This window comes from Girardinichthys multiradiatus, chromosome 7, assembly GCF_021462225.1.
Source record: "Girardinichthys multiradiatus isolate DD_20200921_A chromosome 7, DD_fGirMul_XY1, whole genome shotgun sequence".
Classification (NCBI taxonomy): domain Eukaryota; kingdom Metazoa; phylum Chordata; class Actinopteri; order Cyprinodontiformes; family Goodeidae; genus Girardinichthys; species Girardinichthys multiradiatus.
The window spans coordinates 20,762,363-20,789,598 of NC_061800.1; the positions used below are offsets into that span (position 1 = coordinate 20,762,363).

Below are 27,236 nucleotides of genomic sequence, written 5' to 3' on the forward strand. Positions count from 1 at the left end.
ATGCCCATTGAATTTACTTGATTGTCTGATTCTCTGTTTATGTTTGCAAGTGATTGAACAAAAGTGCCTAATAAAGTGGTCTGTCACTTTTCATCATGCACTGATTAGGCATAACATTTTTATTACCTGCCTGCTTGTTGGTTTACCTTTTGATGCCAAACCAGCCCTGACCTGTCAACACACAGACCCCTTGAAACCCCTCAAGGTAGGTCTTTACCAACATGTTGGCATCAGATAAAGTCCTGTTAGTTGTGAAGGGGGCCGTCATGGATTACACTTGTCTGTCCAGCACATGCAACAGATGCTCAGTTGGAATGAGATGTCTCATGCTCCCACTGTTTTATTCTTTAGGTGGTGGACAGGCGGCCCCCAAACTGCTCTGCAGCTTTGCAGCCCCGTACACGACAAATTGCAATAGAGTGTGAATTCTGACCAGCATCATATTTTTCAGCAATATGAGCTAAATTAGTCTGTCTTTTGGGTCACATGGGCCAGCATTTGTTTCCCAGGTGAATCAATGACCTTGTTGTCATTTCGATGCTGTTCTTTGCTTGGACCACTTTTGATAGATACTGATTCCTGCAGACTGGGATCACCATAGGGTCCAGCGTTCGATATTCTCTGAACCAGTTGTTAACCCTTCACAGTTTTGCCTTTCTTAAACTCCCTTAAATCCTTATTATGGAGAATGCAAACTTTGAACACAATGTTCACACTTGCAGCCTAATATATCCCACCTGTTAACAGGCGCAATAATGAAGAGGTAATCAGGATTATCTGATTACCTCTCAGCGCAAATTATTTTATGTATGATTGGTATATATCATCTTACTCAAGCTAGTGTAATACAGTGTAGTAGATATGGTAAGAAGTATTCTTCATTATCATCCCTTTTTAAATTGAAATCTCTGCTATTGCCATTATGAAAGCCAGCTTCAGCCATTTTGATGATTATCTCGGGATAGTGAAAGTACCTATCTCCTGATAATGGAGTAATTGTCTCTTTTTTAGGGAGGAAGTGAAAGTTGCTTTCTCATGACAACTAGATAATTATTTCGTTATCTCAGGATAGTGAAAATCCCTATCTCATGAATAATAGAGTAATTGTCTGTTTTTTAGATGGAAAGCGAAAGTTGCTTTCTCATGATAAATCAATAATTATCTCTTTTTTTGGAAAAATTACAGTTGTTTTCTCATGATAACGGGATAATTACCACATTAACTTGGGTTAACAAAAGGTCTCTCATGGAATAATTATCTAGTTAGGATAGCAAACCTCGCTATTGGGGGAAGGGACGTAATAGTTAAGAAGTGGTACTTATAGTATTATTTTTTGTAAAATTGTGTTCTCGTTTATTTGTAAGAAATAGCCTATACATTGAATTCCTTTATTAATGTAAAATATTGGCCAGTAACCATTACTGTTCTTCTGTGTTTTTATTTTGAAAGGTCTGACCGGAAGTTGGTAACTCACCCTAGCTAGCTTGAAAACAGTGATCGAGGTGGAGGAAGGCAGTCAGCCTGCGACGGAAAAACACAAGCGAGGACAGGTCGGGCATTATATACCCAGTCCATGTTTTAAAAGAAGGAAAAATTAGTTAAAGTCAAGGATATGTGGATGTGAGTGGGATTTTTGTCACTTCCCCGCGGGCTCACTTACTTATTGTTTGGCTCTCGGGCTGTGGCGGTGGCGTGTTGAGCGTGTCGCTGTTTGCCCATTCTCACTGGAGTGAACACTAAGGTAAGAGCCTGCAAATCGCAAATGAACTGTGTTAAGTTGGTGCAGTTGAACCGGATCCTTTATTCACTTTTGTGTCTTTATGGTTTAGTTTGGTCTTCCTTTGAAGATGCCTCAAACTGTCGTAAAAGTTGGGACAAAGACTGCAGCCTACTGGTGTCACTTTCACGCTTTGACGCCTGCTCTTTGTCCACTCAGATGAGGTTTAACTACATATCGAGCTCAAACCTCACCGGACCCCTGATTTTTCTCTTTTCCACCTCATCTGTAGTTGTCTTTTCTGTTGTTAAAACAAAAACAAAAGCCTTACATTGATCTATATAACAATCCCCTCCATCATTTTGGTCGGTGCCACTTAATAAAGGCCTGCAAGCGAGGGATTCAATCCACACACAGGTCTTGAGAAATCTCATGTAGTGAGACGTCTGCTCTTTATCAATAATGTTCCACATATTTATTGTCTGTAATAAATTCAGACAGGCGTTTTCTCATTCATTTAATGATAATGCGCCCTGGTGTGTGCTGGAGGTCCTGTTGAAGCCGCAACAGCTTACACAATGACCCACACTTCCCAAAACACTGGAGATTGGCGACTGGTGCCACACGCCTGGCTTTGGCAATGGTTCTAGTGGTTTTCATTGGGAACTGCACCATGGATGCATCCCTCTTGATTACATATGTGGGCAATAATTTCAAGGGTTGTTCTTCAAAACAAACGACTTGATCTAAACTGGCAATAAAATAACTTTCAATTAACGCCAAGCTCATGTGTGTAGCTTGAATATTAATATAGCATTTTAAAATGTGATATTCAGTGGTATTTTATTTTGAAATGACGGAAAGGTTGTAATGCAAAATAACAAAACCAATGCTTTATTTAATAATATGTATATATTTAAAAAATGTCTGTTAATTAACTTGTAACTGTCGCCTTATTCAGCCAACAGGTGACATTATTTGTTGCAGAGCATGTTTTTACTATTAATAACAGTGAAGGAGAATATGGTCTTTTGACGTAGATTATAAATAAGTTCTGAAGTTGAATAATTTTACATTTTTGATGGAAACTGGGCACTAAATAAGCATGTGCGAACACTTCACATCAGTTGATCATGGTAATAATAACACCACAAGAACACCCCATTTAGAAACTAACATTTACCATCCAATACTTTCCTGTAGCGTATATGTATTGAACGTTGCATGTATAACCTGTTTATCCGTTTATCAAGGCTTATAATGGGTTTTAGTCATCTTCTCTCAGTAACAGCTTCCTCTGTGAAGAGGGTTGCTCTTATGGCAACCTGTTGGCACTAAGTGTCATAAATACTCTTGCTGTAAATGATTTTTTTTAAAATAGCATCTTTCTCAGTTCCCTAATTTCTGGCCATTGGTAAAAAAAAAAAAAAAACTGATGCTCAAACTGTAGGTGATATTAATGCACCAGAAAGGTGCATGGGATGTAATGAGAGCTGCAGTGTTTCTAACCTACATCATCACCTCAGTGCCAAAGATGCTGCTGTGAGCGTAGGCTAACGTAAGCCACGACAGTCCTGGTTCAGGTTCAAGGCCAACATAATTCAATCCACATCTGACGTGACCGCTTAGGTTCACCCGTTTCTCTGTTTATTGGTGCAGTTGTCAACCAAAAAGTATTAGAATCGAAAAACGTATATTGTCAAGTATTGCTATTTGATAAAGAAAATGCAATTCGAAAACCTCTAATTGATGTTTTTTTTTTTTTCCAACTGCAGCACACCTGCAGTTTGAACACATGAAAACAAAGGGAGATGTACTGTCACCAGTTCGTGTTTCTGACTGTTGTTCGGCTTGCAGATTTAAAGCGTTTAACCTGGGTGTGTCTTCAGGCCCAGCGCCGACTTCGGAGACTCATCATAAGCCCAATGCTGCTAACAGTATTTGTAAAAGAAATGGATGGCCCAATGATCTGTTTGTGTCAGTTTATTTTATCAGTTGGGATTTTAGAAACTATAACCCAAACAAGTAATAGAAATATTTTAGGGGACAACCCAGCCGGTAGCCCTATCACCAATCGAGGGCCTGGAACGAAAATGGCAACTAAAGCCTTGTTGATGGTTACATACGTAACTTCTGTGGATTGTAGGCTGCAGTAATTGTCATGAATTAATCAGCCTTTTTCTGAATAGGTCTAAAGTCAAACTCCAGGTTTGCAGTGTTAATGAAGGGGTTACAGGTGCTAGGAAGCATATATTCCTATATTCAGTTACACTTCCACGGCACACCCATTCTGTAGACACACCCTCTGGGAGCACCACATTATTATTTAGAGACAAGGTTCACTCAGCTGTGATCGCTATGTGAAAGGCAACGGCACACACTGGACCTGAATTACAGAAACTGCTGTTACAACATGTCAAGCAAAGAAACTTTGAGTTTGAATGCTTAACATTTTCCGCATTTCAGAAAGCTGAGTAAAGGTACAGAGGTTACTAATGACGACGTAACTCAGATCGATCTGGAAGAGTAACTTGTGTATTTACTTTTCCAGGTTCACCTCTACATTTCCTAGAATGAGATTTCTCTGAATCCTTTTTTGAAGCCAGGGCTTCAGATTCTGAATTAGTTAAAAAAGAGATGCACTAATCAGTGTTTCAAAAGTATATTTTTCTTGCTTTCCCACCATCAGCAATCATTATGTGTACAAGAAGCAGATGTGAAGCCACACAATGTGTTGGAGAGGAGTGACTATTAGCATTTGTAACTTTCTTTTAAACATCTCACTGACAGCTGGCTAGTTTTTAGTCATCTTCTCCCAGTAACAGCTTCCTCTGTGAAGAAGATTGTTCTTATTGCGGGCTGTTGGCACTAAGGCATGGTGTGTTCACTGACCGTAAATGATCATTTCATTTTGTTTTGTACCAAAGTTTCTGTGTACAAGAGTTCACTTCTGTTTTTTTGTTGTAAGTTTAAAGTCTTAAGCTTGACCTGACGTTCTTCTGGTTGATAATACATTAGAAAGATCAAATTAAAATCAAAGTGTGGTCAAATATAGACAACTGAAAATTAAACAACACATCATATTTAAATTAATAGCCCTTACTGGATAAATAGTTTAACTTTTTTTAAGTTCACGTTAATTTTTTCAAGGCCTGCTTCTAGTTATCACAAATACACAAAGTCAAACATTATAAAATAGTAACCATTGGGTGCGTACCAGTTCGTTTAGTGCTGGTTGAATTATTGGGATATAAAACACAACATGATTAGTACGTAGATATCTTCTGTGTTCTGGTACATGGTGTGCTGAAGCTTTTGTAACAACCAGTGTGTAATGGTTAGGTAGTGCTTGGCCTTGCTTCAATATTTAACATAAAGCATCCACAAGCATCATACTATCTTCCTAATTTTGGTATTATGTGCTCACCAAGCTGCTGGATTTGTTTCCTTTGAGCTCACAAGATGCAATTTATATACTTATAAGTAGGAATACACAAAATATCTGCTTTAACATCGGCATCGGTCAATTTTAGTCATTTTGTCATTTAGTCATTAAAATATCAGTATCGGACCGAATGGTAAAACTGGGACGACATTAATAAACGATATATTTTCATCTTGTTGCTGTTTGTGTTTCGGGAGGGGAGGACCTTGGCCATATTTGTTTGGGCATGTGATACAGCGCAGGACTGTGGGATGTTTAACTGATGCAAAGAAACAAATATACACTGCTCAAAAAAATAAAGGGAACACTCAAATAACACATCCTAGATCTGAATGAATGAAATATTCTCATTGAATACTTTGTTCTGTACAAAGTTGAATGTGTTGACAACAAAATCAGACAAAAATCATCAATGGAAATCAAATTTATTAACCAATGGAGGCCTGGATTTGGAGTCACACACAAAATTAAAGTGTAAAAACACACTACAGGCTGATCCAGCTTTGATGTAATGTCCTTAAAACAAGTCAAAATGAGGCTCAGTATTGTGTGTGACCTCCATGTGTCTATATGACCTCCCTACAACACCTGGGCATGCTCCTGATGAGACTGAGGATGGTCTCCTGAAGGATCTCCTCCCAGACCTGGACTAAAGCATCCGCCAACTCCTGGACAGCCTGTGGTGCAACGTGACGTTGGTGGATGGAGCGAGACATGATGTCCCAGATGTGCTCAATCGGATTCAGGTCTGGGGAACAGGCGGGCCAGTCCATAGCTTCAATGTCTTCATCTTGCAGGAACTGCTGACACACTCCAGCCACATGAGGTCTAGCATTGTCCTGCATTAGGAGGAACCCAGGGCCAACTGCACCAGCATATGGTCTCACAAGGGGTGTGAGGATCTTATCTCGGTACCTAATAGCAGTCAGGCTACCTCTGGCGAGCACATGGAGGGCCATGCGACCCTCCAAAGAAATGCCACCCCACACCATTACTGACCCACTGCCAAACCGGTCATGCTGAAGGATGTTGCAGGCAGCAGATCGCTCTCCACGGTGTCTCCAGACTCTGTCACGTCTGTCACATGTTCTCAGTGTGAACCTGCTTTCATCTGTGAAGACCACAGGGCGCCAGTGGTGAATTTGCCAATCCTGGTGTTCTCTGGCAAATGCCAAGCGTCCTGCACGGTGTTGGGCTGTGAGCACAACCCCCATTTGTGGACGTCGGGCCCTCATACCATCCTCATGGAGTCGGTTTCTAACCGTTTGTGCAGACACATGCACATTTGTGGCCTGCTGGAGGTCATTTTGCAGGGCTCTGGCAGTGCTCCTCCTGTTCCTCCTTGCACAAAGGCGGAGGTAGTGGTCCTGCTGCTGGGTTGTTGCCCTCCTACGGCCTCCTCCACGTCTCCTGGTGTACTGGCCTGTCTCCTGGTAGCGCCTCCAGGCTCTGAACACTACGCTGACAGACACAGCAAACCTTCTTGCCACAGCTCGCATTGATGTGCCATCCTGGATGAGCTGCACTATCTGAGCCACTAGTGTGGGTTGTAGAGTCCGTCTCATGCTACCACGAGTGTGAAAGCACCACCAACATTCAAAAGTGACCAAAACATCAGCCAGAAAGCATAGGTACTGAGAAGTGGTCTGTGGTCCCCACCTGCAGAACCACTCCTTTATTGAGTGTCTTGCTAATCACCAAAGATTTCCGCCTGTTGTCTATTTCATTTACACAACAGCTGTGAAATTGATTGTTAATCAGTGTTGCTTCCTAAGTGGACAGTTTGATTTCACAGAAGTTTGATTTACGTGGAGTTATATTGTGTTGTTTAAGTGTATTTTATTTTAGCAGTGTATAGACTTTGTATATCGGCGCATCCATGCTCTTACGTCTTCACAGTGGTTCTGTGTTCGGACATAGAGATCCATTGAGAAGCATCTTTACCGATGAAGTCCTACTCTTCACTTGTTTGTAGATGCAGCTATAAGATCAAACTTATTGCTCATCATCTGCTTAATGCGTGAAATGTCCTGAGTCACTGCTGCTGTTCTTCTGATGGTTTTCATTAGACATTTCAAAGCAGTTATCTGTATTGTTTGTGGTGACCTTTTCAAAAACATGTACAAAAAAACCCTAAAAACAGCCTATCTTGTGACTTATTACTATTTGTAAGTAAACAGATAATTTTTTGTGTGCTTTTTTGCAGTTTAGGATCGAAAGCATTTGTAAAACACCCTCTGTCCCATAAGAGATGGATGTCTTTGTTTGTTGGCTTGCTTTAAAAAATACAAAAATTTTATTTCAAGCCTTGTCTTTGTATGAAGCAGAGATAGGAAAGCATATTTAGGAAGTGGAGAGCTTTTTTTACGTGTTATTTTTGCTCTGAGGAGAGCATCATGTTTGTTTCCCTTTGGGAAAATCTGAGCTCTGTAGTAGAGAGAGAGAGGAATTAATAAGCGTAGGAGCAGATGGGCAGTCAGGAGACAGACTATTACTCATAAAGATCATCATGCTGATAACAAAATAAAGGCCTTTGTCATGGTGGGCATCTGTAACCTGGTGAATGGATGACCATTAATGTGAGGGAACAAGCAGTTATAAGCTCAACCCTTTCCAATGACCCTGTGATCTAGTCCAGTATTTGTACTGGAAGAGATATGGCAACTATTGCACTGTGCACATTTGTGTTGATGGTTAAAAACGTTCTGTGCTTGGGTTTAGAATTTCAATGGGATTTTTGTGTGTTGTGATTTCTTTAAAATGTCACGTGCATCTGAGTCACATCAGGTTGCAGCATTTATTGAAAATGTAATGGATTGTTGTAGGGATTAGTTTTAGTTGGACCCAGCAGCTTTTGTTAATATGTTGACCTTTTAAGTTAAACGTTTTCCAGAAGTTATTACATGGATTTGATGTCAACACAAATTCTTCGGCAATCATCTCCTTTCTCTCCACATATATGCTGCCATCCAACGCTGAATATCATCCTGGCTCGTTGTTTCAATTCTGACTGAATATCAACAAAGAACTGAATCATTTCACACGGCTTACAGCTTATTTAAAGCACAATTTATCCTTTGTTAACCCGTTGTTATTTTTGTGAAAACAATAAAGGATTATTTTAATGTTTTATTTAGTGTAGTGTCCTCAAACTCCAGTCCTCGACAGCCAGTGTCCGCAACTGTCTCAATAGCATGCACCCAAGCTTCACAGAGCTTGGCTAATGAGCTAATATTTGAGTCAGGTGTGTTGGAGCAGAGATGCATCTAAAAGTTGCAGGACACCGGCCCTCAAGGACTGGAGATTGAGACCACTGAAGCATAAACAATGTTTGCAATTGATCTGTTGCTGCTGGTTTAGTGTCAGTCTAAAAAGCTGTTTCACTTCTTTTGATAAAGTGTAGCTCAAAACCTAAAGTACTTGGACTTAGAGCTGAAACAATTAGTCAGATTAATCACGATTAATCCGACTAATTGAAATAATTAACTTATTTAGTAATCGAATGATTGTTAACTGGAGTATACAGACTCTAAAACATGCCATTTGCTGAAAGAACAACCGACTCAGAGCAGCAATAAAGCCAAAACTGTACAACAAATCTACACTATTTGCTTTCAAAAACATTGTCGATAGATTAATCGATTAGCAAAATAAGCGTTGGTTGCAGCCCTACTCGGACTGATTTAAATTTGAATAGAGGATCATAGAAATCTTCTCACTGGAAATCTGAGATATGTGAAACCACAAAAATTTAGGTTTTACTTTATTCTGTTAGTCAAAAAAACAAACAAATCTTGGTTTTCTTAAAAATTTGTCTCTTCATAAACCCGTGTGACCCCTACCCAGGGTTCTCTTACTCTAGTCGTGAAGGGCCATTGTCCTGCAGCCTTTATATGCACTCATGTTCCAGCACACCTGGATCAAATTAAATGCCTTTGCTGAACTTGGATCCAGATGTTTTGAAGCAGGGATCCAAAAATTGCAGGAAGTGGCTGTAGAGCACTGCAGTTGGAGACCTCTGGTGTATTGTCCCATTGATGGATTTTTTTGTTTTTTTTTTGCCACTGAATGGGGATAAAAGGGGAAAATATGTCAAAATGAAACGCTTTATTGTGAGTTTGCACATATTCAGATTAATGCTGCATAAATCTATGGATGTACATAATTCAAACTTATATTGTTAATGCAGTATGACTCTTCCGTATAACCATTTGCAGTGCAGTATTTGTGTCCTTTTATGTCCCAAGTGGCTAATTCCCTATTTGGATGCTAATGACACATTCATTGTGTTGAAGTATGGAGTCTCGCTGCAGTAGATGCTCACACCTGGCACAGATGGTGATGCCTAAGATGCTAATAGTTATGGAGGAAGCACCGTCATGATAGATGAGAAGGAAAGGGGTGAGGAAATTGGAGATTTACTACAACTGAATTAGTCATCTCAACATTAATGTTGCAATGATTTCCTGACGCACATCTCAAATTAGGATGTATGAACTGTGAGTAAAGAGAAAATTGTTGGACACAAACAGCAGAATGTAATGTGGATATTCAGTGGTTGTGCTTCGAGGTAACTATAAAACTAAATTTATCAACTTCATTGTTTTTCTTTTACTTCAAACACCAAAAAACAATAATAAATGAATGCATTTTTGGGAAAATGAATCCAACTTTCAGATGATGAACAATAAACTGACTCAGGTTTAAACTGCAATTGTTCTTAGTGAACTTACACAACACTGAGCACTGTATAGTGATTAAATATTGAAGTAACATTATAATATTAGACAGATTATTTATGAAAAAAATCAAGCTTCTCTGGCTCCTCCCAATGGTCCTACTGCCATTTGCAGAAATACACTGCTCCCAAACAGAAATAACCATTCAGAGCCAGGAGGAATGTCAATCAGTGTCAATTACACCCGTGTACAAGATATTACAAGATTGCTGGTGTGCTGCAACTGTGCTATTGGTACGGGCAGCCCATTGTCATTGTAAAGCGTGTCATTGATGTTTCGTCCCTACTAGTGAATGTGCCATAGCTGTTTATCCACCTTAATAGGTAGCTCTGCCCAACGGCCTGCATGTTTACAGCAGACTTCGCCGTGGAGGTGGGCTGTAGCACAGCAGAGAGCAAGGGGGAGGGACCTGTAAGGTGTGCTTCTTCAAACTTTTGGGCTAAGTCCACAGTTTTCTCAGAGCTCCCTACTACAGCTTTAACAGTTCATTCTCACACTATAGGCTCATCAGACATCTTGGTGCACTAACAGATTATTAAAGCCAGTCGAACTATAGATCTTACTGGGGACCTGTGCTGGGATCATCTGATGTTAACAAGTTTAGTTTGCTCTACATCCATTTGTGGGAACATGTAGGTTTTTGGCAGTCTAAAGTTAACTTGATGTATGTTAAACAGTCGTTTGAAACACAACTGTTGATCATTGTTTTACAGCCTTTTTGTTGTTGTCTGAACTAACATTAAACGCGTTAGACCGGATTTAAATTTAGATATAAATTCATTCGGACATGGCATGCTCTATATTAACCTCTATATTAAAGACTTTTTCTGCTTCTTATCTGTCGTTTTCTCTTTTCAGAGCTTCTCCATTGTTTCTTCTGTTTATCCTTTTTCCCTTTCTCGACCTTCTTCTCCATCATCATCTTCCTTCCCCAACACCCAGACCTGAGTTCCCATTTCATCCCAAACAACTGGTCTCGGTCTCCTGGCCTTAGTGTCCCTGCTTCGCCGCAGGGCAGCGTGTCTAATTCTTGGGATTGGTTGGGAAGGCAAGAAAGGGCAAGAGCCCGGGAGGAGGGGTGAGGTTGTGAGTGAATAAATCTGGGTATAATACTGTGATAGAACCCTAGTTTTCATTGCATTTACATAGTTGACACAGAAAGAAAATGTTGTTTTTTTAATCATGTGTGAGATGACCTAAATAAGGCATTTTCCCCAGTAAATTATTTGAAGGCCTACTCTCCTGTGTGTTCAGAATCAGAATCAGAAAAGCTTTATTGCCAAGTACGTTTTTGGACATACAAGGAATTTGTTTTGGCGTAGTCGGTGCTGCTGGAGAAATGCAAAGTCTGTCGGCTTTGTTGCTCATGGTTGTAATTCAGTAGAAAAAAGTAACTCGAAACATTCATTGGGGAGAGGAAAAACATCTGCTATGGACATCCACAGGATGGAAATGAGAAACTTTCTCTTTTTGGTATTACTTTCATCTCTGGGGATCTGTGGGATATAATATCTGGGAAAATACCTGGCTGTCATGGGAGGGTTTTCTTAGACCAGCAACTGTGAGTCACGTCATGCGATTCTGCAATGCTGCTTCCTTCTGCTTTTAGATTTTTAAACTTGAAGAACCACTTAAACCAACATTTGAGCTTAATGAGTTGTACCCTTTCTTTGCCCTCATTCTTGTCTTACCAAATGCAAATCAAAAAGGAAGCGAGGAACCCAGGCAGTGATGGATTAATGTGAATCTGTGGTCCGAATGAGGCTTTCTAGAAGATCTTCTTGCAGATTGTAACCTCATCTTCTCCTTATTCGAGGGAAAATGACCATAAATTCATAAACGGGCAGAGAGCGGCTCGTTAAACTGTAATTAGGATTAAACACTCCCCCCACTCTTTCCTTTCATGTGTTTGTGGATTGTTTTACATGGCAAAAATTTGCAACTTGGGCAAAAAGAGACATGTGAGAGTGAGACCTAGTCTTAAAAGGGATTTTTAAAAGTGGGACAAAAGTTCACAACTTTAAGGACCTCTTTACAAAAATGAAACAACCTGGAAAGGGGTAAAAACATATTTAAACAGCCGTAATGCAGATAATTAGATTAGTTTTTAAAACACAGGGTAAAAATGTTAATTCTGCAAGACCTTACAAGAGCTTTTTTAAAGTTTTTGGCAGATGGATTGCTTTTATTGTAGGAGTAGTTTCGTAATCCCATCAATCTGGATTTGCATTGTCTCTAAAACGATACAGAGGAAGAGATTGTGGCTTGTCTGCCTCATGAAGAGTTCAGCTTTTGTTTTAGAGTTTGTTCGATTCTGTTGTTCCCTGCAGATGCTTTGAAAGGCCCTTCACGCTCTAATTGATTTAATTAAGTGGACGTCTACCCCCCCTTTGGCTGTACCAATCCACGAGCTGACAGCATGCGGACACGCATCATGTTATCGCAAACTCCAAAACATGAGCTGTGCTTATCTGTATTTTGCAGAATGATGCAAGTTTCCCTCCAGAGCATCCCAGCCCACATAGCATCAATCCATCTGTGGTTCAACCTCATCGACAAGCTCAGACCATTCCTGTTGATGCTGCAGAAGGCATCAGCCCTCTAATAAATGTGAAAAATACATTGGATTTCTTTCATTTTCCTCCTTTTTTGTGTGAACACATAAGAACAAGTGGAGAAGAATAAAGACCAAAGATAATATGAAGATAATCACAAAAAATACATTTTATCAAGTTGGATTTTTTATTTATTTTGTTTTTAAGGGGTTGCAGTTACACAATGGCATAGTAATGATCATAATCATGATTTCATATTCTGTCTGCATCATTGTTATATAGTTGTATTTTTTTCAGCACTTACCTTTCTTGGCCTTTATGCTCCCGTTTGTTAAAAGTTACTACAAAAGCGCTGTTAGTTGATTGTAAGGCATCTAACACAACGTTTAGGTGTAACATGATGCAACCACGTTAGTTGGAAAATGCTTGCATTGTTTTCAGAGAGGCCTTGATTTGCTTTGGATGTGCATTTAATCTGCAAACTACACATTTTCAGTTATTGGTCATTTTCTAATGTCGGTTAAGAATGTGGTGAAGGATGGAAAGACCTGGATTTTATCCACTGATGAAAAATTACAAATCATAAAAGGAAGTAACTACGTCGTTATGTCTGACACCTGAAATCATACCTTCTCTGCCCCCAGCAATGCTGGTAATCCTTCTCAGAAGGCGACGAGTTTCTTTTTCTCTGGTGCTTTGTAGTCTAAGCACAAGTAGTGTATTTTCATTATCCCTGGGATTGAAAAAAAGTACACCAGCAAGGCTTTTTGTAGTGGCCATACATTTATACTCTTCAGCCACAATGGTTTTGATTTTTCCACTGTTGGTAACCAATGGAAAATAATCCACTGATTGCAGGAATAATCCAGTTTCCCTTTGAGTGCATGCACCTGCACCAGCTGAAGCCACAGGTTATGCGCTGTCTGATTAAGGGTGCAGCCACAACAAGTAGGCTTGTTCGAAGATGTGATTATTGTAATTTGTAAAAAATAAGATGTCCAGCCAACCACCTTAAAAAAAAAAAAAATACAGCTCAGCACATATGATTTGATTGAAAAAAAATGCATTACTGCAGATTAGTGAAATATTTTATTGATATAGTATCTTTATCTTAAAGTGAAAAAAGATTCCCAAATAGCTGGGCCAATCGTAAGGCTTTATCTGTGATCATCTAGTTATTTAGTTCAACAAGTTTCAGAGGCTTAGGCTACAGCTGAAGTTTAGCAAACCTCAATCCAGAAATCTGCTTCTTTTCTAGTATTTTGATTTTGTCTTTTGCATAGTCTTAGTCCTTCACTGCTCGAGCATGCATTGTGCTCCTAGATTACATTAGACTCAGTTCAACAGTAATTCCAAGTATTATCTAAAAGATCATTGAGAAATCCTTGTGATTAAGGAAAGTACTGGGACTGTACGCAGGATAAAACAGAAAGTGAGTGTGTACAAACAGTGCATGCCTGTGCTGAGGCATGAATTATGCGAGGGAGTGTGGATGGAATTCGACTCCAGTGTGAACCTGCCACCAGCCCCACCGCTTCCACAGCAAGGCCAAACACAGTTGCGGGAATTGCACAATAGACGTGACAAGACACAACAGCAACCAGCCAACCGATTGTTGCTGCTTTGTTGTTGGTATGCATGAACTCTGACCTACCAGGTTGTCTTTCTTCTCATTATTAATACTCTTTACAGCCCATTATGGAAACTCAGCATATTTCTAAATCATGAGAGTTTTTTTGTTATGTGATCAAGACACTCCATCAGGGGATTCCTCGGTTCTGCTCCAATCCCAATATCTGAATTTAAATATCTGCTTTTAATAGTTCTGATTCTCACTGGTTATTTTAAACATTTAGTTTTGTTTATTTCCTTGTGTTGTGAGTGAATATGAAAAAAACTCACACAGAGGCACTGTCAGCATTACTGTTGCAAATAATACCCATAATTTCACTTCTAATAACATTCATCAAAATAACAAATATTGAAAAAATGTTACAGATATGTTAAACCTATATACAGACTGGTAAGAGTTGGGACTAAGCATTAGGATGGTTGGCACAATAATCTTTAGAACATAAAAGTAGTTTATAAAAGGCTCCTGCTGGCAACCCTGGGGTCTAAATGTTGGTAAGTTGGTCTTTAAAGTCATCCAGTGACAAATCCTTAAGTAACCTTTTTCGCAGCGAACCCTCCATTAATTATAAGCAGAGCCGTTACTGTGTGTACATGATGATGAGAGAAGTCACACAAAACAGCTTAATAGTGAAGCAGTTTTAGTCAAACAAGGTGAAATGTTTTTATTGGATATAAACAGCTAAGCGATAAGCACACTAGCTCAGTTAGCATTCTGTTACAGCAGCCTCCCTCTATTCTAGATTAAATCAATTTCGATCCAATAAATGAAAAGTAAACATTCCTACCTGTGTTTTACCAGTAGAGTAGTCTGCCAGCATTTCAAAATAATTTAGAGGTTAAATAAATAATCCACCAGGGTGTTTAAACTTCAAATAGTCTATTACATCTAAAAAATATATATACTGCTGGTCAAAAGTTTCAGATATGCTTTCTCACTTAATGAGTCTCTATATTTTCATGACTATTTAAATTGTAGATTCTAACCAAAGGCAACAAAAGTATGAATGAACACAGATGGAATTATATAGAAAACAAAAAGTGTGAAATAACTCTAAACATTTTTATATTTTAGATTCTTCCAGATAGCCACCCTTTGCTTTGATTACTGCTTTGGTCTCTTGGTATTCTCTCCGTGAACTTCATGAGGTGGTCACCTGAAATGGTTTTCAGGTCTTGAAAGAACCTCCCAGAGGTGCATTGAGAGGCGGCTGAAGGTTAATATTTCCGTTATCACAGCAAAGGGCGGCTACATTAAGGAATCTAAAATATAAAATACATTTACATTTCTTTTACAATTTTTCGATTGCTACATAATTCTGTATGTGTTCATTCACGGTTTTGATGCCTTTAGTGAGAATCTACGTACATATGTATGTTATTGGTCATGAAAATAAAGAAAACCGTTGAATGAGAGTCTTTCTAAAACGTTTGACTGCAAACTACATTTAGTCTAAATATGACATCTAGAAACACAAAACCATACAGACTGGATGTTCTGGTGGCTTCAGGTTGATACCCGATCCAGGAAGGATGTTGTGTTGGATATGATGCTGAGATTTGATCAGCTCGGCTCCATCTCAATGATAAACTAAGACTTGACTTGAGGAGTTTACGAGGTTTGACATGCTTTGCTGTTTTTGGCAAATTATTTTATTTTCTATTCCAACTTGAAGACTTATTTTTATCTTAAACACGTTTTCCCCATTATGTTGTTTTCACAGAGAACAATCACATGACAAAATGTAAGTATCTGTGTAAATACACATCATTTAACCGTCTCACATACATTTTAGTGAACCTTCTGGGCAGTTTGGGTCATTTTTGACATTTCTCTAAATCTATTCAGTAATTCAAATTATACTATTTATTCGTATCCATTTGTGCAGTCTTTATGTCCTTTTTAACAGGCGTACAGACACGCACATCCACATGGCTGCAGGTGAACTGAATCCTGCTTTATTTATAAGGTGTATAACACAGAATGTCCCATGATTCTCCTGAGGATTCAGGTTTGCACGCTCTGTATTCAGCTTGTAAGCATCCCCTCCTTGCTCTCCGTCCCTCACTATCATATTTGCTTGCCACAAAGCATCTGTTTACCCTTTGTGCAGGTTTAGCTTGGCAGAACTACAGCTGTTTGAACGTGACCTTGGTGGTTTACAGGGAGCTGCCAGCAGACATTTGCTGACTGACACTTCTCGGTTTTATGTGGAAGGAGGGATATCATCTGCCTGTCACAGAGGCACAACTGCTTTTGTGTGTTCAGGCCACAGCAAACCAGCTGTGAGAAATGTCAAGCTATGGAATCCAGCAGTGCAGAAACCATCTTGGGAGCAGGAGGTCTTAAATGGATTGAATTATCAGTCATAGGGGTGGACAGAGAGGAGACCGCATTAATGGGATGGCGAGACAATTGTCTTTTAATGAAGGTTATGGGGGAAATTTATTATTATTATTGGGGAGCTTTCAGCCAGATCTCACTTTCACCTGAGGCGTAAATTTGATTTCAAATTAGAAAATATTCAGAAGGTCTCCAGAATATGAATCAGATATAATGGATACCTTTCCAATGGTTTTCACATTGATTACATTCCTGTGTATAACGCAAGGTGTTTGGCTGGTTTTGACAGGTTTTTAATGGGAAAGCTTTTTTTTTTTTAGGTCTGTCCTGCTGGTTTTAGCCTCTTCCAATTTGTTTAAATCTATTTTACTCTAAAAAGTATAAGAAATAAAAATGTAATGTTAATCTAATACAAACTGAAGTTTCTCCCTTTTTTGCATCTATGTATATGTCCTTAATCTCCATCTCATTCTTACTAAACTCAATCAGAGAGCCTAAAGGTGGTTAATGTGTTTTAAGACAGAAATGGGGGGAATTCTTACCTAAAATGGAAAAGAAAAATATAGAAATTTTATTATTTAACAAGCTGATGACCAATCAGAGCTGAACAACAGATATGTGGCTAAACTGATCTGTGGCCAGTTGGTTGGTGCATCTCTAATGGTGGTCAGTTTACTGTTTTAATTGCAGATATCATTTAGGGGGGAGTAACCAGAAGAAATGGACTCTGATTACATATAACAGAATATTAATCTGCCTTGTCCCACTTCTCTGCTACAGACAAGAGCAGAGGTAAAATTCCAACTCAATTCATCATCAGATTGTGCTTTTAAATCATCAAGAACCCATTAGTTGTGTGGTGGACAATTTTTTCATACTGTTGGTAGTAATTTTCTGTTTTAGCCTCAACAATGTGAACAGGGAGGAAAAGACTGGGATCTCATGAACTAATGAATTATTATGTTATTATGTTCTTCAGCCACATCCGTCTTTATTTCTCATCTGTTGGTAACCGATAGAAAATAATCCACTGATCTCAGGAATAATCCATCTTTAACACGCACCAGCTGATGCCACAGGTTAAGCTTCATTTGGTTAAAGGTGCTTGTCTTTAGGTGAATATTGCACGAGACAGAAGAAAGATGAATGTAGCCTATGTGCTAACCAGTTACAGCACAAGTCATACCACAACGAACCAGAGCATTATCAACTGTCATTACTGGATAACATTATTTCCTAGTGTTTTGCCCTTCACTAACCTTCCTGCTTAAACAGTGGTTGCTGTCACTAGTTTAATTTCTCTTTAATGTAATTAAATGTACTTTCTACATGTATGTATAGTTTTCTTTTTGACTTGCTGTTTAGAGCATACTTATACTTTCTTAGAAAAGATCTAAAGAATGGATTAAACTGACCTTTAAAATCTTTACTTAAAAAAATCCAACTGTATTTCTGAACAACAAATGAAATTGTTTGATATTTAGCTAATGAACAATCCACAAGGCAACACCTTTAGGTGTAAGCCCGATGTTTGGATTACTGGAGCTGTTAGTAGTCTGATTTTATTATATCTGCATCGAGGCAGGCAGGTTCACTCGTGTTTTTATGTTAAACTTAAAACTGCCTGACAAAGTTGAGCCTTTTATGCCTTCTAAATTACATTAAAGATGCATTATCTATGCCTTTACTTAAACAGAGTGTAGCCGTCATGTTTTCACCATAGTTTTGGTGTGTCCCTTGTGCCTCCCAGGTCAAAATTAAGTTGTGCAACAAAGGCAACTAAACATGAGCAGCAGAATAGCAGCAACAACTCCCTGCTCAAATTCGCTTTGAGTAAGTTCCCATGTGTATCAGAAACTCTGGTTAAATATAGATTGTTTTTCTCTGAAGTCAGTCATGGAACATTTCATTCATGAAAATAAAATGGTAAAAATTCCATTAAAAAGACTACCATGTTGCAAGTAATTATTCTCATCTAGAGTTCGTATTTGCTATGTTAAAATCTTATGCCATGCCTAGGCACTGTATTGATGCAAGAACTCACAGATTCATCCCGGTTGTGTTTTTGTTTTTAGTGTCCCACGGTTTGCTTCCTAAGTGCACTAATGGGATTAATCCCATGCCGTTAAAGTAGCGAGCACTTTCCTTTAAGTCTGAGTCCCAGCAGAGATGCAACACAAATTTTTACTCTAAAATACAAAAAAATTAATGCTTTATTAGCATTACCACACACAAAAATATTCATACATCAGTTTGTGTAACCTCCATTTTATGTCCAACACATCTGCATCACTTCACACTGCTCTTCTGGTATTATTATTAATACATTGGACTGTTCTCTTCTGGGAGCCTGAGAGTAAAATCTGATCAAAGAGAATAATTCAGGTTTATAGCTGAGGGAGGAGTAGGGAGAGAACCACTGGAGCAGAGGGTACAAAGAGAAGGTAAATCTCAGCCCAGAATTTTAGTCAGCTGGGGTTAGTGTTACACAAGGAGTGAAGGAAAGGAGGTAAGGATTTCAGAGGATGATGCCTGGATTGTTTTCTTGTCTCCAAATTAGTTAAGTAAAATTTTCACACGAGTCTGTTAAGAATATGTAGAAATTAAATAGATCTATTAACCCATCAGGTTGATAAAATTACATCATTTGGGCATTTGTGATGATATGTCCTGCATTTTGATCCTTTATGCTACAAGTAAGGAATTTATACTGATAATGCATCCTTCAGATATGGTTGGTTTGGTTTACCTCCCATGGTACCTCATTAACGGCAATCCCTGCATGTTTGTTGCTTGTGGGGAATCTGACAGATGTATATAAATGTGTATTACTGACTTCAGCTCACCATATGTTGACATCTTTATGACTAAAACACTTTATTTTTTCCTTTCTCCAAATATTCTCCTAATATTCCCAATCAGGCGCGTAGTTAGACCTGGGCTTCCGGGGCAGAAGCCCCGGAGGTTTTCTGAATAGCCCCGGACTTCTTGATAGAAGAAATTTAGAAGTATTAAAAAGATGCAGCCACAAAATGGTATTGGACTTCACGTCCCGCTCCACCGAACCTGACAATGAGTTAAAAGGAGAAGACAAAAAATACTTATTTGTGCACTCGCAGCATCGCAAATGCGCAACTACGCGCACAGCCAGAGACGGACTCCATTCTGGAGAAGTCCAGAACAGCAGTTTACTGCAGGTCAACCTGCCTCCTTCATTACCTGAAAAGTTACACTGAGCGCCTCAAACAGGGCTCATTTCAGAGCAACCGTGGAGCCAACCAAAGGGAGGGAGCCTGGTGGGTGTGTTCAGGAACAGGTGGAAGCAGAGCGGTATAACCCAGGCGAAGATGTAAGTTACAGCTAATCACTGATTCACCCAGCAAGACATGAGGTGGAGGTTCACTCTAATGAGCATCTTCAGGGTCATGATGAGGAACTTTCACCTGAGCTCCAGGTAAATTTAAATGATCTGGCTGTGATAGAAAACAGTAGCAACCTTCTCTGTGAGCTTCTAGCCGGATTTGCATCATAATGTGAAAATATCTGGTCCTTTACTTCAGTCAAAATAAAAGCCTTTAATCCTAACATATTTGAACACATTAAAAGGTCCTTCAGATCAACACATTGATCTCATGGCTGCCGCCAGTCTTATAGTCTAGATCTACATTTACACAGAATCAGGTGTTCCTCAATAAACCAGGAAAATATCTCCTGGTTCCAGTAAGACGTAGTAGAAAGTTCAAAAGTAAACCTCCCTCTTCTCTTTTCATATCTTCTGTGCTGATTCTAAACATGCAGCTCTGGGTTTAAAGATGCAGTATAATTAAGAAATAAATCATAGCAGTTAATCACAGGTGGACCATTGATTAGTTAACTATTTTATTTTTCTGAATTACACATGTAATATTATATAAACTAAACGAATTAAACAAGGATGGAGTTTTACTGAAGGTGAGACATACTTACCATATGTATACAGTTATTAATAACTAATATTAGTACTGATACGGTCCAGGCTCTATGCTACATTTTAAACACCACAAGTTAACACCCTTTCCTCTCAAAGTGTTTAATAGTAAGAACTGAACTAATGTCTCTTATGCTCAGTGCAGAACAAAAGACTGTTGAAAAATGTTTCATTTATTATTTTTTGGCAGCCAAATTTCTTCAGAAGTGGAACGAAGGGCTGAAAAAATGGCGATAAAAGAGAACAGGTTTATAAAAGAAGGAACAATTTTAATAAAATGTTTCAAAGGTCTTGGCATAATAAAATAAATGTGTTTTAAGATTTTACCATTTGACTAAGATTTAGGAAAATCAACTTTATACCACTTTCCTTTTTTGAAATATAAGAATAAAGACAATGGAGCCTCAGGAGTGGAACACTTTGATGAGAATGTAACGTTTAAAAAAGGTTATTTATGTAGATGACAAAAGAAGCACATTTATCTGGCCCAAAGTAAACATCTGAGTTTGTGAAGAAAAACGTTTGTCAGCAAAAATTTAGATTAAGTTTTTTTCTAAATACCTCAAAATGTGTCATTATTTGCTTCAGCAAAATGGTTTTTCTTCAGTCCTAAACTCTGTTTCTCTGTGTCCTTCATTCAGCTTCTAACAAAAATAAAAAGTAAAATTATTGCAAACCTTTTTTGTTTGATTCACAATAATTTACATTCAGTCAAAAACCAGCTGAGACAGAGAACTGGTACAATATGTCCTATATTATTTTAACTTTAAATTACCTATAAATTGTCTTATTGAAATCTAAATGTTTTGGATTTGGGCTAAAGCCCCCAATGTTTTGAGACCCTAAAAACGCCCCTGGTCTGGGCTGACCAAATCTGCAGACTGTATGTACTTGAATCCAAGGTTTCTTCGAAGATGCTGTCTTTTTCAAGAGGTGTCCTGCAGAGTTTGCTGCAAACAAAGAGAAAGAACATGCTTCTGCGCAAAGTTTTGAAGCCCTATGACGTCAATGGGATTCCAGCTGTAACTCCTCCATCCTGGGAGCTATGCATTCAAATGGGTTAAAACTGTGCATTCTGGGATTCAAGGCTTTTACCAGCATCTGCTGTTCTCTGTGTGAAGTTCAGTCCTTTTTGTTCCTCCCATGGCTGGGCCCAACACTTCTCTACTGTAATGAATTAGGGGAGTTTGCTGTATGCGGTACCTTGTTCAAACAATGTTGTCAGCAACAAAGTGCCCGAAAATCGACTTACAAGAAATTACAAGAAAGTCAAACTGCTTGGATTGAAAATATATAAAAATATAAGGAAAGCAAATAGAACTATGGACAGTACTATATGTGATTTAGATCATAAACTAAGTAGGAAATGGGTAATGTTTTCCATGCTAAGAAAGGACATCCTCAGTGGCACACTGAACAATAATCTGCTAATTTGACCTAAAAAGGATTCTTCACTTTTTTTTTCTGTCCATCACTCCCCCTTTTGACTCTGTTGTCATTTCAAGTGCTTTTACGTCTCCTCAACTGAGACAACGGTGTTCTACTTTTCTACTTTTGGCCTGCTAGATACAAAACTAATTTTTTGTTTTTCTAATGAATCATCTGGTACAAAATCAAAAGTAAAACGATACAAGGAAATTTATTGTGGCGAGGAAATCTGCAAGGCAGAGGGGTTGTGTACAGAGAAACCAGGTTATTGCATCACTGAGAACATGCTGCTCTGTAGGAGCGTCAGGGAGGTGTGCAAAGGGAACAAGCACTGTGCTGTTAAGCAAGGAGTCAAACGTAGTATTAAGAGGTAGAGAAAGCATCCCAGGATTTAAGACCTCTGATTTTAAAGGCTTGTGTTTTTATACATTTTTAATCCAATCATAATGGTGGAAAAATAAACCAGATTTGCATGATGCATCCTTCTGTGTTGAATTAACATTTTAATCAAAAGAGAAACTTGCATAATGTCATCTCCATCATGCTGGTGAGTAAAGTGGTGCTTTGCTTCAGTTTATATCCACACTTTAAAATTCATGGAAAATAAAGTTTTATTTAATGTGTTTGTCCGTGGTTATATCTGTCTCAACGAGTGAAAATTATTTGTTCTAATTGGTATATTTAGGAGTACATTTATGGTAAATTAAAACTAAAATCATGTTTTCAATAGAGCTGCACGATATAGCAGATCAAATCACAATATAAGTGTTGGCAATTGCAAAGCACTGCTTGAGTGCAAAATCTGTTTTAATATCCGACTTCAAGTGTTGTGCATTTGCCCACTGCATGCTAAGAATATATTTAAATTCAAACTATTCAAGTGCATGTAATTGTGCATTCACACTCTGCATGCTGATAATGTTTGACTAAATGGGTAGACTCTAACTGCCCCTGAACACACCATATGTATACTTTTAATGTCTGGGATCTTAAAGCTCACAGAAAGTATTGAGGAAAATGTGATTATGAAACAAAGGGTCATTAAAATATGGGTTATCAATATCATCATTGCAATATTCATCATAATTTTTGCAAGTATGAGTTTTTCTGATATCTTGCAGCCCTAATTTGGGATTTCATGAAAAACCCTGGTAGTACGCACCCTGTGGGAACACACCAGCTCTTTAGAAAATGCTTCATCAACATTTTGAGCAGAGGCTCCCAAAGGGAATGATCTGATTTTAATGTAATTTGGGCTGCATGAAGACCGGTGATGGGCATGTTAATGATTTGATTTGCAAGAAGCCGAGCCATCTCTGAACTGCAAGCGGCAGCACCAGGAGTTGAGTGATCCATCGCAGGGTGTTGTGATGTCAGTTTTTGTCCGACATGACGGACACACTATTCACAACACGGCATCTTTAACATCTTTATGCCCTAGAATTGCACGGTCCGACAACCTGGCCTCATTCAAACCCACAAAGCATCACCTGTCAAACTCTGTTAGGACCCTATGCAGGAATAAGGCCTCCTCTGTCTGACCTTCACTCACTGCTTGGACTGAGAATCAGATGGTCCAGTAACTACCTCTAACAGCTCAACTGATGATGTTTCCATTTAATGCCTCTAGTACCTGTTCTAGATGAGAAAGCTCTTTGCAAATCAAATCATTTGGATACCGGCCTGCATTTGTTTTAAATTGTTTCCAATCATACCATTCTGTCTGGGTGCTAAATTTGATGCTTTACAGTTTTGATGATCAGTGAGTGTGTTTAGGGCTATTAAGAATATATATATATATTGACCTCTTCAGATCTATTTTAAACATAAGCTGACATTTGTTTTTGTTAGACATACCATAAAATTCATTAGACACAAGAGCAACTATTGAAAGGAGGAAAATAGTTCCTCTATTAAAAGAAAATCATTATTTCTTAAATTTGTAATCTTGCATCGATAATCTAACATTATGCAGCAACACTTTGTACTGTCTGGCTCATTCTTTTCCCCTTTCCTCTGCAGCTTGTGACTCTACAGCTTTGATTTGCCTTTGTGTGACTGAGGTTTTGTTCTTTAGAAAGGAAGTATCTAGAATTGAAGAGTGAAGGGATAAATTTAAAATTCATAAGGGAACAACGCATGTGAAAAATGATTATCCATTTTTTGACATTGAAACTGTCTGAAGAACCCGCATTTCCCCTTGAGAGACAAAGAGACTGAAGTGATGACAGGAAATGAAAGTGGAATTGCTCTCATTGAGTGCATGGAAACATGGAAATTGAAGTTGTTTTTTTTTTAAGCTTTTTATGAAGTTTTCTGGAATTCAGTGTGAATTTGTGACACAGTCACATCAGGGGTTAACACTGCTGACCTTTTAGATCTGCGAGACCCATTACTAAATAGGTACTGCAATATAACCATACCTTAGTTCAGGTCTTAAGGTACTATGTAAAGAGTAGCAATGTGAATTGTAGCTTTGATATTTTTTTAAGTGTTAACTTAATTGATTGCATGGTAGGAATAAACACACTAACCACAATGGGATGTTTCACATGTTTTGGTAACCTCACCTCCACCTGTGATGTGACTAATGATAAATGTCACATATATGATTTTAGCAGAACTAAAGAGTAGGGTTTTTAAATTAATCAATATTTTGATGCTAGAAAAATGCATCGTTCAAATTAACTAATTTGCGTCCATATTGATGTAAACTGATCCATTCACATTGTCCAAATTGTGCCAATTCTTAAGGCAGCAGCACTGCAATAACAGAGACACTCCCCTCCCTGCAACCTCACCTGACCAAAACAAGGAGCTGTTGCTGAAATTTTAAACTCTGCTAACATGGTGAGAAAAAAAAACAAATGCCCAACAATGCCATGTGCTAGCTATGCTAATGCTACAAGCTAACATTAAGACACTGATGATTGAAAGAAACTTAAAACAGGTCAGTGAAGCTTCTGTATCTGCAACAGTGAAGTAGCAAGCCTCCCGGACCAAGTAAGCTAATGCTACCTGTTTAAATATTAGCTTCATGGACACGGTTCTGTCGATCAAGATGCACTTCCCAGGTGCGCAATTCTGAACCAGGCAACGCTTCGTTCTACTATTCAACTTACTGCAGGAAAATGTTATTGAGCTGACAGCTCAGCCGGCTACTAAAGAGTGCAGCAATGAAACAAACCAGTTTATCCCACTCCATTACTTCTTTAATTGTAAAGGCGTTGTAGACTAATGAAACTAATAATAACAGGTTATGTTGGAGCCAGACTGAAGCTGACAATTAGAGCAGAAAACAGTAGGAACCGGTAGGAACCTACCCTGCTGCTGTGGTTGATCATTCAAAATATTATGCAAAATTTTCAGAAAGACAGAAATTGTACAGGTCTGCTGCTGAATACATTTGCATGGACCAGATGCTGATTTACATTGTAAAATATGTTTTGTGTGCACCAGATCCATGTTTGTGTTATAACACAATTTATTTTATTTGCGTTTATAATGATCTTTTATTTGTCCCTCAGTAGTAACATATATTTGTTTCAGCAGCAAATTGACATCCAAGTGGAAGCTTGCAGTGGCATACTGAAGAAAAGCCATTATAATTAATAAAATAATTTCACAACTGACTCAAAGGTACACACTTCCATAAAGGTTATTAACACTTACACAAAATATTATCTTGTTCTACTGTTTTGCCAAACAGGCAAGTGACACTTTTAAACGATAGATTTTTCTAAATGAGGGCTGAATTGTCCCCTACACTTTGGTTTTGTCCTAATTAGGTAAGTTTAAAATATTTTCAAATTGTAATTAATCATATTTAGAATTTACAATTTTCTCTTAGCTAGAAAGAATCCGGTGCATTCAAAAGTTTTGCAGTGGTATCAAAAATGGTATTGAGTATTTTTGTATCAGGTTTGAAATTTTATTGTTGTGTCAACCCTAAGAGTCATTACTCCTAGTTATTAAAGACCTTGTCTAAACACAAGCCGACTTATTTAATGTCTGTTTATGCTACCACTTCCTCCACCTTTTTAAATGTATTCAAGTCACTGCTTGTTCTTCTGGCTTTGTGAGTTTGTTTTCCGTACACTCATCACACGCACTGAAAGGCTTTAATGTAAGCTGACATGTTAGGTTTGTTTGAAGTTCTTTCCCCCCTTAGTTACCACTCCTTGTGAACTTTAGCATCCCAGCCTCTAAAGATATACATCAAGTCCGGACATTGAGGGCAGAGAAAGTCCAGATATATTATTGTCATGCAGAATTTGCATGCATACCGCTTGAATTATGATATCCTACCAAATAATGCGTCCAAGCACCGCTTTGCAGTTGCAGTGGTGCACAGTTGGATCTTGCGATAACTTTGATTTGATATACTGTGCAGCTCTGTTTTTTGAGAATAAAAGGCTATAAAGTGAAATTTCACTTGATTTTGTGTACCAAATTGTCTGCAACACAGTTTTGTAAATCTGAGAGTAAAACTTACTATGAACATGCAGGTAAATTAAATCCATTGGATCACACATTTGAGCAAAGTTGTGTTAACAGAGGAATTTTGTTTCTGCATTTTACAATTTCCTAATCTTGTTGGGACAGAGCTACTTTCTAGGATACTGTTTTTATATTTCATGGATTTGCTGTTAAAACCTTGAAGCATGCCTGACTTTTAGAGTAAGCCATTTTTCCCCCTTTCTTTAAATAGCCGAGTCTGAAGAAGCCTCCTCTGACGGCTCAGTTTTTGTGGTCTGAATGTGCCCACTTCTCTGTCCTATTTTGAGCTGACAACAAGAAATGCTTTTGATGTTGTCCTGTTGTGGTTTGAGCGTTTTATTTTATTATTATGATGGCATTCATGTGTCCAGAACCTATTTTTGTCCTCTGAAACCAAAGAGGAGTGAAAAACAACCAGGCCATGGAGAGGCAGAGGTTCTCCTCATACACAACACACTCTGTTTAAGGATCATTTAAAAAATGGACTACTAATGTCTGAGGTGCAGAGTGAAAACTTGTCTGAGGTGTCAATTCCACTTCTATGTTTTTTAACTCGTAAAATGTGAGGAAATGTATCAGCAGACATGTGGATAACATCTTCATTTTTAATTGCATGTGAAAGGTATCCAAGTCTGCCTCGGCATGTGTTTGTTGTTGGAGATGAATCATCTTGCGAGGACGAGAGTTAGACCTTTTTAAATCACAAAATGCCTTGTCCGGGGTGGCTCTTACATCAAATCTGGCTTCCTCCTCTTTCTGTGTGTTGGGTTCGCTCTAAATGTTTCCGACACTGATCGCCAGTAGGGAGTAAAGCGGTCCTCCTCCTTCCTGTGAGAGGCAGCTACTGCAAACATTGTAGAGAGGAGGGGGGGTGGAAATAATCCTCTATTGGTTGAAATTTGGCAGCCT

The 27,236-nt window shown here is 38.5% G+C and overlaps 1 protein-coding gene across 3 annotated transcripts in view; it reads left to right on the top strand.

Moving 5' to 3' along the window:
* Positions 1-1,489: 1,489 nt before the first annotated feature.
* Positions 1,490-27,236, top strand: part of nck2a (NCK adaptor protein 2a) — a 45,528-nt gene continuing 19,781 nt past the window's right edge. For all 3 annotated transcript variants that reach the window (XM_047371352.1, XM_047371351.1, XM_047371350.1), the window contains exon 1: positions 1,490-1,741. The gene's annotated coding sequence lies outside the window, so the exon portion shown is untranslated. The remainder of the gene's footprint in view (positions 1,742-27,236) is intronic.